Source organism: Acomys minous (assembly GCF_964271855.1).
Source record: "Acomys minous genome assembly, chromosome: 3".
Taxonomy (NCBI): Eukaryota; Metazoa; Chordata; class Mammalia; order Rodentia; family Muridae; genus Acomys; species Acomys minous.
In genome coordinates, this window is record NC_140485.1 from 120,279,618 (window position 1) to 120,294,553 (window position 14,936).

The 14,936-nt window shown below is 44.2% G+C and overlaps 1 long non-coding RNA gene across 2 annotated transcripts in view; it reads right to left on the reverse strand.

The window, feature by feature from the left end:
- LOC311594642 overlaps positions 1-6,656 on the reverse strand; it is a 58,772-nt gene extending 52,116 nt beyond the window's left edge. For both annotated transcript variants that reach the window (XR_014778174.1, XR_014778175.1), the window contains exon 1: positions 6,146-6,656. This is a non-coding gene — a long non-coding RNA (uncharacterized lncRNA). The remainder of the gene's footprint in view (positions 1-6,145) is intronic.
- Between the last annotated feature and the right edge of the window lie 8,280 nt (positions 6,657-14,936).

Consider the following 14,936-nt stretch of genomic DNA (forward strand, 5'->3'; position numbering starts at 1 on the left):
GACATTCTCCACTGTTGAGTGGAGAAGGAGATCTAACTTTCACACAAACTCTGGTGCCCCATATTTGAACATGTCCCTTGGATGGAGAGACCTGGTGGCACTCAGAGGAAAGATAATAGGTCACCAAGGAGAGACTTGATACCGTATGAGCATATATAGGGGGAGGAGGTCCCCCTCAGACACAGACATAGGGGAGGGGAGGGGAGTAGGGGGAAGTGGGAGGAAGGGAGGAATGGGAGGATACATGGGATGGGCTAACAACTGAGATGTAATATGAATAAATTAATTTTAAAAAAAGGCAACCATGATTATATGGCTCACTTGCAGAAGTCAAAACAGAATTCATTCAGTCAATGGGGTCATTCATTCAACAGTTACTATTTGCCACAGACTATTGAGGACGTTGAGGACTTGGTTAAACCGGAAACTATCTTGTCACTGAATATATTTTATTGAGTAAGACAAAAGCAAAAATTGTCAGTTATGCTATAAAAATTATTAAGTCCCGGTGTTTTGATCTGATGGGAGTGTGTCTGAGACTTCTGAGTCCAGAAGTCTCAGGGGCGAAGAGAGACTTTAAGATTGTAAAATCCACACACTTAAGGAGCTTGGCTGTGAATCCTCGGCTAATAACTTCAGGTGGACACAGCAGTGCAAGAGGTGCTATCTTTAAAGACTGTAAGAAAGAAATCACTGCATTTATCAAGGAAGGTGAGATCAGTGATCAAAATGAAAAGAAATTTACTTTCTACAACTTATCCCTGGGGAAAATGAGGAAAGAGGGAAAGGAGCAGCAGACTGAGGGTGAGAAATGAAATAGAATGTTCCTGTAGACTAACTACCCTTACAGGCAGGGATAAGTTGCTTGTATAAAGAAGCAGACGATGGGTAAATGGGTGGGCAGGTATAGGTACAGGTGATCTTTAGAATCAGAATTGTGGAGTTTTAAAAGTAGTAAAATTCTCAATTAGTAAATACATGTAATAACCTATGTTTCCCTGCATTCATGCAAACAAGCAGCGTGAGTAGAAGGATTCCCTTGAATGAGCAACCTCAGAGGCCTTTCAGAGAATCTGGTAGACTTTTCTGGAAATATTTTAATCAGCAGTCTGACACATGAGAACTGAGTTCGTGGGGCTCTGCTGGGAAGTGTTTGATTGCCTGAGCCACATGTTCCCAGGGACAGGGGCTTTCTCACCTCAGCAAGTGATCGGTGAAAGGTCACCCCAGCCTGAGGAAGCAAGACAACCCGTTTCCTCCCCACATGCTTCCTTTGTAATACCAACAAGCACTCCGCCTTCTACTGCCTCATCAAACCTTGTCCCCTTGAAGGTCACCAATGACATCTTTATTGTTAATCCAAGCGGCCTTTCCTTCTACCGCACTCTCACCTCCCCCATAGGCTGTTGTTTATCAAAGTCATTTCAGGGACAGTTGACACAGTTGACCTTGTCTCCCCCTGGATTCCATGACACTGCTTGAGTATGGTTTCCCTCGGGCTTGTGAGTAAAGGGTAATCCCTAGATGGTGGAAACACTAAAGCTACAGCATCACTCAGTAAAGGATGTTACTGTTAATGTGGCCGGGTCACCCCAGTTGCCATGGAGCCTGGAAAATCTGAGCACCTGCTCTACTGAACTCCACCTACCTCCTCCCCCAGCTCACCTATATCACCTGTGCAATTCCTGGAAATCTGGCCACTGCACTCAAATAACTTCATTTGTTATTTCCTTTAGCTCCTGGGATTGACCTTCTGATCCCCCTGGCTCACTCATCTACCTTTGTACTGTGTGTTTATTATACTATTTTAGAATGTTGAAAGCTACTATAAAAGATGAGAAAAGAATTGGATGGATGAACCTCCTAAAACATGTCAAATGGAGTAAGAATACTATCAGCCACATTAGAGGAAGAGTACACACATGTGTGAGTTCAAAAGTGCAGACTGGGGGAAAGGGGCTCAGCAGGAAAAGTGGGTGCTGCATAAGGATGAGAATCCTGAGTTCAGATCCCCAGTACCCAGATAAAAGCCAGCTCAGAGGCCTTTCCATCCGCCACCTCAACTTTGTGAGGAGCAAAATAGTTGTAAGCCAGATGCTTGCTGGCCAACCACTCTAGGCAAATCTTAACTCCAGGACCATTGACAAGAGCCTGCCTCAGAAAATAAGGTAGAGTGTCATAGAAGAAAATGGTTAGCATCAGTCTCTGGCCTCCACATGCACAGGTGAGCATACTCACATGTTTGCTTGTGCGTGCGTGCACATGTGTGTGTGTGTGCGCACGTGTGTGTGTGCGCGCATGTGTGTGTGTGTGTGTGTCCACATCTGCACACACACAGACATGTGGGCATGCCAATGATGTTGCTAAAAAGCAGTGGTTCTCAATCTTCCTAGTGCTTTGACCCTTTAACGCGATTTCTCATGTTGTGGTAACACCATAAAATTATTTTCTTGCTACTTCATAACTGTAATTTTTGCTACTGTCATGAATCATAATGTAAATATCTGATATGCAGTATATCTGATATGTGACCCCCAGAGGAGCTGAGAGCCATATGTTGAGAAACACGACAGAAAGTGTAGGAAGGGCAAATGTTGAAGATTATGTTATGCCACCACCAAGTTGACAGCCGTGTCATCTAACTGAGCTCCTACTGGTGAGATACATATTAGGGTTTGTTTACACGTGTACTCTGTCCACCAGAACCTGAAAAGGCCCATGGCTGTTCAGCCATGGTCACTGCTTTTGGCTGTCTGAGGACTTTTACACATCAGGTTCAAGTCTTCCCCTCATAACCTGATTATCAGTGGCAGAAACCAAGGTGGGGCTGAGTGGGGAGACATATTAGGGCTCATTCATCTGGGAACTCCCACCTGCGTAGGTGTAAGCACATTCACCTATGTTGCTTGCTTTTTGCTTCTAATTTTGTGTCTCAGGTTGGTTAGATAATCTCTATAATCTAGGCATTCTAATTTCATTTGTGAGCTTTTCTCTGTTCCATACCAGGACAGTTTACCTGGTACTTGGATGTCTCCGAGTCATGGAGGTAATTTACCCCTCCAACAACCTCCTTTAAGTCTTTGTTTAAATGTCATTTTTTCACTGTAATCTATACTATTTATTCTTAAATTACAACACCCACTTTTAGCCCCTCATCCTCATCCATTTGTGTGTATGAATATATCTGTGTGTATATGAGTGTGCATGTGCACACATTTGGAGACCAGAGGCCAACACTGTCTGGCTTCCTCAATCACTGGGTATCTCACTGAGCTTGAAGTTCACTGATAAGCAAGCCCGGCTGGCTAGCATGCCCCCCCAGGTCCTCCTTTCTCCGACTAGGGTTACAAAGCCATGACGTCTCACTTGGCTTTTCCGTGGGTGCTAGGGATGGAGTACAGGTCCTTATGCTCGCATAGCAAGCAAGCTCTGCGCTGGTTGAGTCACCTCCCAAGCCCTTCTTCTACCATTTTCTCCTCGGCAAATACCGATTTCCAACAAAACCACCCAAGTTGTCTATTGTACTCACTGGTTATCATCTGTTCCCTACACAGAGTATTTACCCCTTCATTTTGGTAAGAGAGAAATGACACTGCTAAGAGACAATTCCAGAAACTTGGGAGACACTAACAGTGCTTGTGGGAGGAGCCGAAGAAGTGGTTCAGCTCGTAACATGCTTGACTTGGAACATGAAGACTTAAGTTCAGACCTTCAGTGCCCCTGGGATGTCCAACGTGATAGCACACCTGTAATCCCAGTGTTGGGGGTTAGAGATAAGAGGGTTCCCGAAGAGCCTTTGTCTCTAAAGTACCAGGATGACCGCAAATTCATGGCACTTCTCTGTGCTCAGCTTCTTCTGGGATCACAGGTGGATGCCACCATGACTGAGCCATCTCATCTTTAAAGGGCTTTTAAAGGACTCACAAAATTGTGTTATCAGATACATTTTTCCAAACACTTTTTTCTGTATTTTGGATTGTAAATTATCTTATTTATAGAGGTTAATCAGAAAATTAAAGCAAGCAAGAGGAGAGTAGACAAGCAGAATATGTGGATTTGAGGGGGAGCGGAGAAGCCAAATCGTATCTATGACAGCAGCATGTCCTTGGTTGTGACCAAGAGCTCAGATACAGTAACTAAGACTGTGTTGCCACATCTATTGTTAAAAAAAATGTTTAGAGATCCAAATCTTCTCCCTCCAGATCTCTCAATTTTAAAAATATGACAGTTGAATAAAGTCCATCCCGTTGGACTGTTAGATTATGACATCTGGCCCCTGGTGCTAATCTCCGATGGCTCTGTTGTCTGAGGTTGGGCTTCACATTCCTTTCCCCCCCCCCCCCCCGTAAGATTTATTTATTTATTTTGTATACAGTATTCTGCATGCATGCACCCTAGCACACCAGAAGAGGGCATTAGATTTCATCATAGATGGTTATGAGTCATTATGTGGTTCTGGGAATTGAACTCAGGACCTCTGGAAGAGCAGCCAGTGCACTTAACCTCTGAGCCATCTCTCCAGCCCAAAGGATTCCCACTCCTTTACCTGTCTTTGTTGCTATAATAAGTTATAACTGGTCAATTGGCTTAAATACAATCTGTTAATCCTCATAGTTCTAGAGGCTAGGGAGTCCAGTACAAATGTCCCCCAGACACAGTGCCTCGTGAGAGTCGGCTTCCTTGTGTTTCTAAGGAGCTGCCTTTTTAGTATATCCACACACTATGGGGGAAAGGGAAAGTAGGCCAGCTCTCTTATAAGAGCAGTAGCCCATTGTGGAGGCTCTACTATCATGACATAGTTATATTTCAAAGGCACTGCATCCTACTTCCTAACAGCATCGTATTGGGACCATGGTTCCACAACGTGAATCCAAGAAAGGAGAAGCACCAACATGGTAGTCCATCACACTACTGCACAATCCCCACTGTTCCTCAGAGGATAGCCCCTTCCCACCTCTCCATCCCAGCACAGGTAGGTGCTCATCAAACCTAACAAAGTATACAATTCTAGTCTAAGACAGCGTTTCTTACAGTCTGTAGGGCTTTTGGATTACATCGTCTGTATCTTTTGACATTGGATTCCTTTCATATGCCCGTGCCCAACTCGGTGGTAAGATCTGTAGGACTTCATGACCAGAGCTAGAGCCTGACCAGAGTTTTAATGTACTCTTCCACGTTGACTCCTTCTGCACGCTTCTCAGTCTCCTTGTCCTCACCTGTGAAATGCAAATAATATGTCCTCATAGAGATTTTGACAGCCTAAATAACATGAATAGAAATGTACAAAAATGTGTCTGGTAGCCAATAAGACTTCAATCAGCATGAACTGGTTTTATCTCTATAAACACTTTTATTACCTGTGTCCCTTAGAGCATCACTTTATGATTAACACAATATTCATAATAATTATTTGCTTACTTCTATTTCATATAGAAAACAGTATTCTAGCTATGAAAAGCACATCTTGTGAATGGCTCTAATGCTTGCAAATCTGTATTGGAGATGTGAACATTCATTTTTCCTGTGATTCAGAAAGAATTTGCCCATGAGCAGAATAGCAAGAAAACAAAGCTTCTATAATGTCTTCCAGCCCCGTAATTACATTCTCTCTAGAGCAGAGATTCCAAAACAGGGAAGGTGGTGAGTCTGTTGCCCAGGGGACACTTGGTAATGTCTGGAGACAATTTTGGGTGCCAAAAATGGGGTGGGGTGTATTATGGGCATCTAGCAAGTGGCAGCCAGAAGGCTACTGTGTTACAATAGAAAAAGCACAGCTTGCTTCCTAACAAAGAAGTATCTATCCCAAACTGTGCTGAGGTGGAAAACCCTACTCAAAGGCACCTCAACACCTAAGGCAATCTCCGTTTGTGAGAGCTCCTCGCATCTGACACTGGTGAGCCACACTAATTAGCCAAGGGAAGAGAGCAGCTGAGTAAGTTTGAAGACTGGTCTTCTTAGTATGCAGTGTGCAGCGGGTTGTCTCTGGAAACTAGAGACAGAGGTCAAGAATTCCTTTTAGTACACGAACTTCTTGGCCTAGAACTCCCTCCTCTCTCTCTCTCTCTCTCTCTCTCTCTCTCTCTCTCTCTCTCTCTCTCTCTCATCACATGGACACATTGCTGTTGGTATGTGTCTGAGTACTCGCTGTTGTCTTGGATAGTTTCTCTTCCAACATCCAGCCGTGGAACCTAGTGTGAAAGACCTCTTTGAAGAACACTGATTGAAATAAGTTTTAAATACAAATGGGTATAGTCCAGGTAACTTTAAGTCTTAAAGAAAGGTGAACGTGTTGCAAACGTAAACTTGTTTTCGTAGTTCCCCAAGGAGACAGCTGCTTTTATAAGGTCAAGAGTCTATCTTGTACTCACACTTGCAGGCTGTAAACGCGTGTGGTTATAGCACCATTTCCTTCCTCGGAACTTTCCTACAACGGCAGCTTGCCTGTTGTCTTCTGTGGTGAACTGTCATCTAGTTGGATGTGCTCTCTCTCTCTCTCTCTCTTTTTTTTCTTTCAGTTTCTTTTTAGATTTCCCTCCCACGTTTCCTCCATATCACTTTCTTTTCTTCCTTCCGTTGTTCCTTACTTCTCTGTGTTATTCCTCATTTATTTCCAATTTTAGGAACAAGAAGAAAAAGTGTTCACTGTTGTTGCCTTCCAGAGCTCCCTGTCCCTCGAAGGGAGGGGTGCAAGGGCTGGGAGGAGGGTAGTGGGTTTTTTTTCTAATCATATGCTGCCATCTAGTGGCCAATTTATATACTCAAGCAAATAGCTGGGTTCAGACGATCTTTAAATGCCTGACAATGAATTGTTTGGGCACAGGTGAGCTATTGTCTCACTTCGTGCTTAAAGACCCAGTGTTCAAAGCTACTCCTTCTCTTTAAGCTTTTGGTTTCTCTCAGGCCGCTGGAGTATTTTGTTCCCAAACTGAATACAGAAAAATCCAAGCATACAACAAATCTTTGCTATAGGTTCAGAGCATGTAAGCGCCTGCACAGTATTTGTGGGTTCACAACTCTCCTTTTCTGATAACTTTAATTTGTTACTTTTAAAATAATTTATTCAGATTACATGCAGATTGTTATCCCCTCACTTGTATCTTCTTGTTCTCTCCTCTCTCCCTCTTTCACCCTATTCCCCTCCCCTAGACCTGTGACAGAAGGGGACCTCCTCCCCCACCATATGGTCACAGTCTATCAGGTCTCATCTGGATAACCTGCTTCCCCTTTCTCTGAGTGCCACCAGGCCTCCCCACCAAGGGGAAGTGGTCAAATAGGGGGCACCCAAGTTCATGTCAGAGTCAGTCCCCATTCTTCATTCTCCCCACAACAGCGGAGAATGAGCTGTCCATTGGCTAGATCTGAACAGGGGGTCTAGGTTTCCTGCATGCATTGTCCTTGGTTGGTACAGTAGTTTGTGCAGGCTCCACTGGATCCAGATCTACCAGCCTTGATGGTATTTTGTGGGGCTCCTGGACCCTCTGGATCCTTCTATCTCCCCATTCTTCCACACCACTGTCACTTGGAGTCCAATAGTGAGTCGCAGCATCTGTCCCAATCCCCTGCTGAGTGAAGACACTCAGAGGACATCCATGTTGGGCTAATATCCATGTATAAGTGAGTATATATCATGTATGTTTTTCTGGACCTGGATTATCTCATTCAGGATGATCATTTCTAGTTTCATCCATTTGCCTGCAAATTTCAAGATTTCCCTGTTTTTAATAGCTGAGTAGTATTCCATAGCATAAATGTACCACAGTTTCTTTATTAATTCTTCCACTGAGGGACATCTAGGTTGTTTCCAGATTCTGGCTATTGGGAATAAGCACCAAGCAATCTGTCCCTAGGTTACTGTCTCCTCTGCATGTTCCAATTTCTTTTTGTAACAATCCTCCTGCTAATGTGGGATGCTCTGCCTCTTTCCCCTATCATAGGGTAGTATCAGCCTATGGATATTTGTTTACTATATATTTACTACTTAGAAATGTTGACTCAATCTGGGCTGAAGGTGGTTTTTGAGAAACCATGATTATAAGATAAACTAGGAGTGGGAAGAAAGCTGTGGGCCCAGTGCCACAGTTTTTATATAAGAAATACCTCTTACCCTGAGCCATGGAAACTCTCTGGGGTGTTCTAGGGTGTCTAATGACTGACCTAGAAATGGAATCGTGTTTTTCCAACAAGGGACTCTAGATATAGACTGGGGTTTGAGATGTGGAGAGAGGCTATACTCTTTTTGGAGACATCACTAGATAGGCCAGGGCTGGGAACGACAGAGTGCCCATCACGCTTTCATCCACCTGCAGCCTCTACGTTCTTTGCTTCATTTTCTTAGTGTGCATTTTCTGAATTGCTCTGATTGGAAACTGAATGACAAATGCTCTCAGATTGTGGGGTTAGAGTGGCAATGTCGACAAAGCTCTAGAGAAAGGGACGAGGGTGCAGAGCCATGCTCGCCTCCAGAATTTTAGCCATTCTAAAAACCACGTTACTCTTCCATGTGCTGAAAAACAGGATGTTATAGTGTAAAAGAGAATCCCAATGAAAAGCCCTGTGAACAGTGAGCTGCGGTGGCTGAGGGGCCCATGAGCAGTGAACCTATGACCCTACGAACAGTGACCTGAAGTCCTCACAGGTCCAGTCTCAGTTTCCCCTCAGGGAAGTGTCATATACTCAAATTTGGGACCCATGGGAGGCACTGAGAGAAGTGGTGACCATCCTGTTATTGAAGTTATGTTCAGTCACGGGGATTAGTTACAGGCAGAGATTTCATTCACTTCTCAGTCTAGGGTCTGAAACATCAATCAGATCGTAGCTATGCAAACATTGATAGGATTCTAGAAGTGTTGTACTATGGCAATATTTGTGCCGTGATTTCCTTATATATTTACTTGCGTGTTACAGTTCAACCATGTGGCCTCCTGATGGTGGTCAAGGTTTGTAAGCCTGTTTTTAGGAAGTGGAGACGGGCAGACATGAAGTGAGTTCCTGGGAGCAGGCTCTAAGGTTTGATGGTCTGGCCCACTTCCTGTCTGCTCTCGGCTTTCTGGTGGTAGGCCCAATGTCATTGTCAGCTGCCACGGTTGCTGCCACGCCTAACCCCACCAGGTTGGCACACTCTGCCTTATACATAAAGACAAGATCTTTTACTTTAGGCCAGAACTCACGGATTTGGCTAGTCTAGCCTCTTTGCCTGGTAGTCTCCTGCCTCTGCCTCCCAAACCTGGGATTTTATGCAGGCTTCCCTGCCTGTGCAGCGTTTGTGTAGATTGGAGGAATTTAAACTCCAGTCTTTACACTTGCCTGGCAAGTGCTTTACCCACTCAGCCATCTCCCAGACTTGGATTATATGTATCCCTTTCTTAAACAGCAAACCAAAATCAGCCTCTTCTCCCTTCAAATGCTTCTGATCAGGTACTTAGTGACAGCAATACAAAAAATTAATTCACACATTTATGATAAGCAACAAATCCTTAAAATCAAAAGAGCCTGAAGAATCACCCTTAGAGACGATTAGTAGGAGAAAAATCTGGGGCAGGGCATCCCTGGCTCTCAGAAGACAGGAAAGGTGGGAAAGCCAGTGGAGTTGCCGCAGAACAAAAAGACCAGAGGGGAGTGAGAAAAACTGGGCTGAGTAAGGGACAAAAGGCTGTCCAGAGTTCTTTGACAGGCGAAGGGGCTGATGAGGGAAGAACGGCAACTAGTTTTCCATAAAAGGAGGTTGGAGGGTTGGTAGTCTCTGGTCTGCTGTAATGTATATTTACCATAAAAATCAAGGGCGATTTGAGGGCAATATCTGTAGCAATTTGTCTTTAACGTCCTCATCTAGAACCAGTCCTTGGCTACCACCACACTGGTGGTCAGTGGAGCAGTCAGTGAAAAGGTGAGTTGGAGTCGTCCAAAAGCAACAGGGCTGGGGAGACAGCTCTGTCAGTTAAGGGTCTGCCCTGCAAACATGAAGATCTGAGTTCAGATCATGCAAAAGCCAGGCGTGGTGACATACACCTGTAGCTAGTGCAACAAGGACAGAGGCAGGCGGATCCCCAAGCTCATTGGCCAGCCAGCCTAGGCAATCAGTGAGTTTCTGGATCAGCAAAAAGACTATTTCCCCAAACTGAAAGGCAGAGGGTAAAAGACGAGCAACTGAGGTAAACCTCTTACCTCAAGACCCAGTGCACACATATGTACTGCAAACTCACGTGCCTATGCAGGCAAGATATACACAGGCATACTATTTTTAACGCGCCACAGCTCAGATTTGTGTTGTCTTCATCCGACTTGTATTTTGCATGCGCCGTGCCTTTGAAGAACTTCACTTTCAACCCTTTTTGTCCTATGTTCATCTACACTGCGTTTGTTATGTGCTGTGCCTTCAAGGAAAATCACTTTCAAGGTGCCAACCTGACAGTTACCATCACCTTCCAGGAAATAACTAGAGCTTCGCAGGCGACTGCTTGGCCTCTCTCTCCTCTTCAAATGAGCCTTGCGTGCTCCCTCGGCTCTACACCACTTTCTCCCTTCCTCACACGTATCTGAACAAACCCAGTCCTGGTTAGTCCCCCACTCTCTATCCCTTGGCCTACAGACCTGTAAAAGCCACCAACCACAAGAGCCAGTCCTACTTTGAGTGTATGACAGTCGCTACCTAAGGTCCTCAGTGCACAGCGGCCCCGGCAGTTTAAGGGCACTTCACTTGTCACCTCACTTTCCTAGCCTTGTAGAGAATTCTCAAAGACCTTGCTTCCCGTTTGTCATGGTATGAATTCAAAAATGCCTCCCGTGGGATCTGTGTTTGATCATTTGGCTGGTGACCCTATTTTGGAAGGCAGTGGAACCCTCAGGAGGTAGAGCTTAGCTGAAAGAAATGAGTCACTGGGGTGGGCCTTGGCGGTTAAAACCCAGCTCTGTTTCCTGTCTGGTGTCTTCTTGTTCTCCCAAGATATGGACAGGTCAGGAGTCCCAGCCCCACAGCCCTGGCACCATGAGCTACTGTTTGCCTACATGCCTTCTTGCCATGGTGGACTTACTCCCTCTCAACCCGTGGGCCAAAAATCCCTCTTCCCTTGAGTTGCCTTTGTCTTGTGTCCACCACAGCAACAAAAGTAACTAATGCATAATTTCACCAAGAAGGTAAAGAAAGCAGAAGAGAAATTTTGCACCCTGCACTTTCACACCCGCCAGACCCCCTGACTCTGTTCCCAAATAATCTGCCTTCTCCTCCGGAGCTCTAGTGGGAAACCTCTGACCTAACCTGCAGCCAGTTTGCAAAGCACATCTCCTCTCTGTCCGCCTACTCCCTGGAGTCTTGATAAAGCTAACACTCACCAACCAGATTAAAAAATATATTCTGCAGGAAAAAAAAAATGAAACCCAAGATTGTGAACTGTAAAAACCTGTTTCTAGTTGTCTAGTTGTGGAGTGGCTCATCTCCAGCTTTAATCTAAAAGCTTTCTGTAAACAGCATTAAATAAAGTCAACCCTGAGTCAAGAGGCAGAGCAAGTAACCAGCTGACAGGGATTAAACAGGACGGAGGAACTTTAAGTTAAAGGGTATTTAAGACAGCGTGGAGTAGAAGACAGGGCTTTTGGTTTTGGCTTTTTTTCTTCTAGGACGTTGGCTGAGTAGGAAGGTCAGCTGGGTGCTTTTTCTACCTCTCTGAGCTTGTGGCTTTCACCTCAGCACCTGGATCCTAAAGCCCCTAAGTTTTTTGTTTTGGATTGGTTTGGTTTTTCCAGACAGGGTTTCTCTGTGTAGCCTTGGCAGTCCTGGACTTGCTTTGTAGACCAGGCTGGCTTTGAACTCACAACGGGTCTTCCTGCCTCTGCCTCCCGACACACCACCCGCCACCGTGCAAAGGTTAGGATTTTCATTCTTTATAACAACAGGCTTTCCGTTTTCCAAGAGTCTCATGGCTTGATGCTCCAACCAAAGCTCAAAATTCAACCTAGAACAATACAATAGTAAACATCGAACCCCTACTCTGATCTACCCAATGGACAGGACATTCTCCACAGTTATGTGGAGAGCGGGGACTGACTTTGACATGAACTCTGGTGCTCCGTATTTGACCACCTCCCCTTGGTGGGGAGGCCTGGTGGCACTCAAAGAAAGAATAAGAAGGCTACCAAGATGTGACTTAATAGCCTATGACCATATAGTGGGGGAGGAGGTCCCCTCGGTCATAGACCTAGGAGAGGGGAATAGGGTGAAAGTGGGAGAGAGGGAGGAATGGGAGGATACAAGAGATGGGACAGCAATTGAGTTGTAATCTGAACAAATTAATCATTTTTTAAATTCAAAATATAGGCATGCACCTAATTGGTCTGGTACCTTCTGTCTCCTCAACACTTGAGTCGTCCTGCCTTCTTGCACAGTGTTGTTAAAGCAAAATAAATCACTTGGTATTACTAGGTTTTAGGAAAATATGTGCAAACTGTTCAGGCAAAACATCAGTTTGAAATGGATGAAATTTTCCATCTGAGTGCTTCAATCGAGAGAGAGTGCTTCTGGAAGTGCAATGTTTTTAATCTTATTTTTAAACAAATACTTTAATTATATAAAAAAAAAAAAGAAAGAATGGCGCGATGCCTATCAGTTCTGCTTGTGATCAGCAGGGGGCGCCTAGGAGACACGGAAATAGCTTCAGTCAATATTGGGAACTTTGATTAACAGTTTATCATCTCACTTGAAAGTCTAAAATATAATGTCTTAATCAATGAATCAAAGACAACTTGGTGCCTCCTTGGCAGGTCTTCCTGGTGCTTGGAAACCCTGTTCCCTTCCCCTCCATATACTCTCAACAGCGATCCTGGGAACAAAATTAGAACCCATCATTTCTGTGCTTGAAACCTGGTGATCTGCCTTTATGCCTCACCTGACCTGTCTGGACGCGAGGCTCTGTCCACATCTGTGTCTGCTGTCCCACCATCCCTGTGCTGTGCTCAGCTGGTCCTCCATGACCTGACCCAGGCCTGCTCTTACTGGAGCATCTTCAGTCCAGTCTGCCCAGTTTTCCTCCTCAATACCCATGTGAAGAAAGGAAAGAAAGAAGAGAGAAAAGGAAAGTAGAAGAGAGAGAGAGAGAGAGAGAGAGAGAGAGAGAGAGAGAGAGAGAGAGAGAGAGAGAGAGATGACTGCACACTTGTGGCATTACGTTCTGAGCTGGGAGAGACTCTGTCAGCAGAGGAGCAGCCATCCATCCAGCAGGCCTTTGGGTTCTTGACCCTGCATAGAAAGCATAGAACACTCTTGCACTTGGTCTTGTGAAGTTGCTTCTGTTTTAAGCAGATTTTTTCCCCTACAAACCCACCACCACTTTCACATTTTTCCCTGTCCTCCTTACTTCATCTCCCACCTCTTTTTATTGTTTTTGTTTTGTTTTGTTTTTTGATAAGGTTTCTCTGTGTATCTCTGGCTGTCCTGGAACTTGCTCTGAAGACCAGGCTAGCCTCAAACTCAGAGATCTACCTACCTCTGCCTCCTGAGTGCTTGAATTAAAGGCATAAGCCACCACGCCTTTTTTTCTTTTTCTTGACACTTCCTGTTTGGTGGAACAAATGCCTTGTGTTCAGTAACATGGAAAGATCTCTAGACATCGCTGAGTTGTTTCAGGCATCTATTACTTCACCTTTTCTCCAAGAAGACAGCTGAACTACCTTTTAAAGTTTGAATCAGAAAAATCTGTACTGGCTAAATCCCAATTTTTCCTTATTTGATGACTTTGAGGCTCAGTGTGTACTCCAGAAAACAAATTCATTTTGTTGAAAAGTATTATGAACATTATGTATTGTGCTAGTTACCTTTTTCATCACTGTAACAAAAAAACTTGGCAAAAAAGAAACTTAAAAGAAAAGGGTTTATTTTGGCTCACAGTTCAAAGGAACATAGTCCACCATGATAGCAGGAATAGTTTAGCTGTGGCAACAACCAGGAAACACAGAGAAAAGTGTGCTGGTATTCTGATGGCTTTCTCTCGCTCCCACCACCACCCCCCTTTTATTCTGTCTAGGGTCTTAGTCCACTATGTGGGTCTTCCTCTTCAGTTAGATGTTGCTGGAAACACTCTCACAGGTATACCCAAAGGCGTGCCTCACTAATGCCTCATGCATTTCTAAATCCAGCCAAGTTGCCAATCAAAGCAAATCCATATAAGTAACATTGTCAGAAAGGAGGCCTCCTGAAGAGGAGAGATAGTTTTCAACTGGGCATAAAAATTCATAGTTGGGAATAAGGATGCCAGTGGGATAGGAGAAGGGGATGGAGAAATAACAGGAAAGAGGATATGATCAGGGTAAGTAAATATTATAGCAGATCTCAAAGTTTATATAATTAATATGTAGCAATAAAATATTAAAACTAACAGCAGTTTGCAAACAACTGGATATATTTTCTTGGAGAAAGTTTATCCTGCTGTCCTGTTTCCTCCATGTCCATCTACGAATAGTAGCCAAGTTCAGGAACTATACTAAAGGACAGTGGCATCCCTTTGCAAAAGAAAGGGCTCCTAAGAGTGTAATGAGAAATAAATAACATTTAATGAGATGTGTTAGTTTATGAGACATGAAATCATAACAGCATAAAAACTCATCTTTTTACCCATATTTTAAACAATTTTATTTTGTTTTCAAATTCCTGATGTCATTCAATCCCTCTCCATCTGCCCCATTACTATGCTCCCAACTCTTCCGTCCCTTCCTACCCAACTTTGGGCTTACTTTTTCTTTACTTGTTTTCTTTTATTTCCATTGTGCCCTGTTTCTGTTTCCCACTTATTCTTAGGAATAGGACCAGCCCTCATGTGTGGTCAGACGACTAGAGCTCCCATCACTAAAGAAACCTGACTTCCCCACTCCAAGCCATTATCAACCTCCTGTGTTAGCTGATGGGTTTCTTGCCCATCTTTCCACCTCCATGATGTTATTTTGTCTGGCTGGAG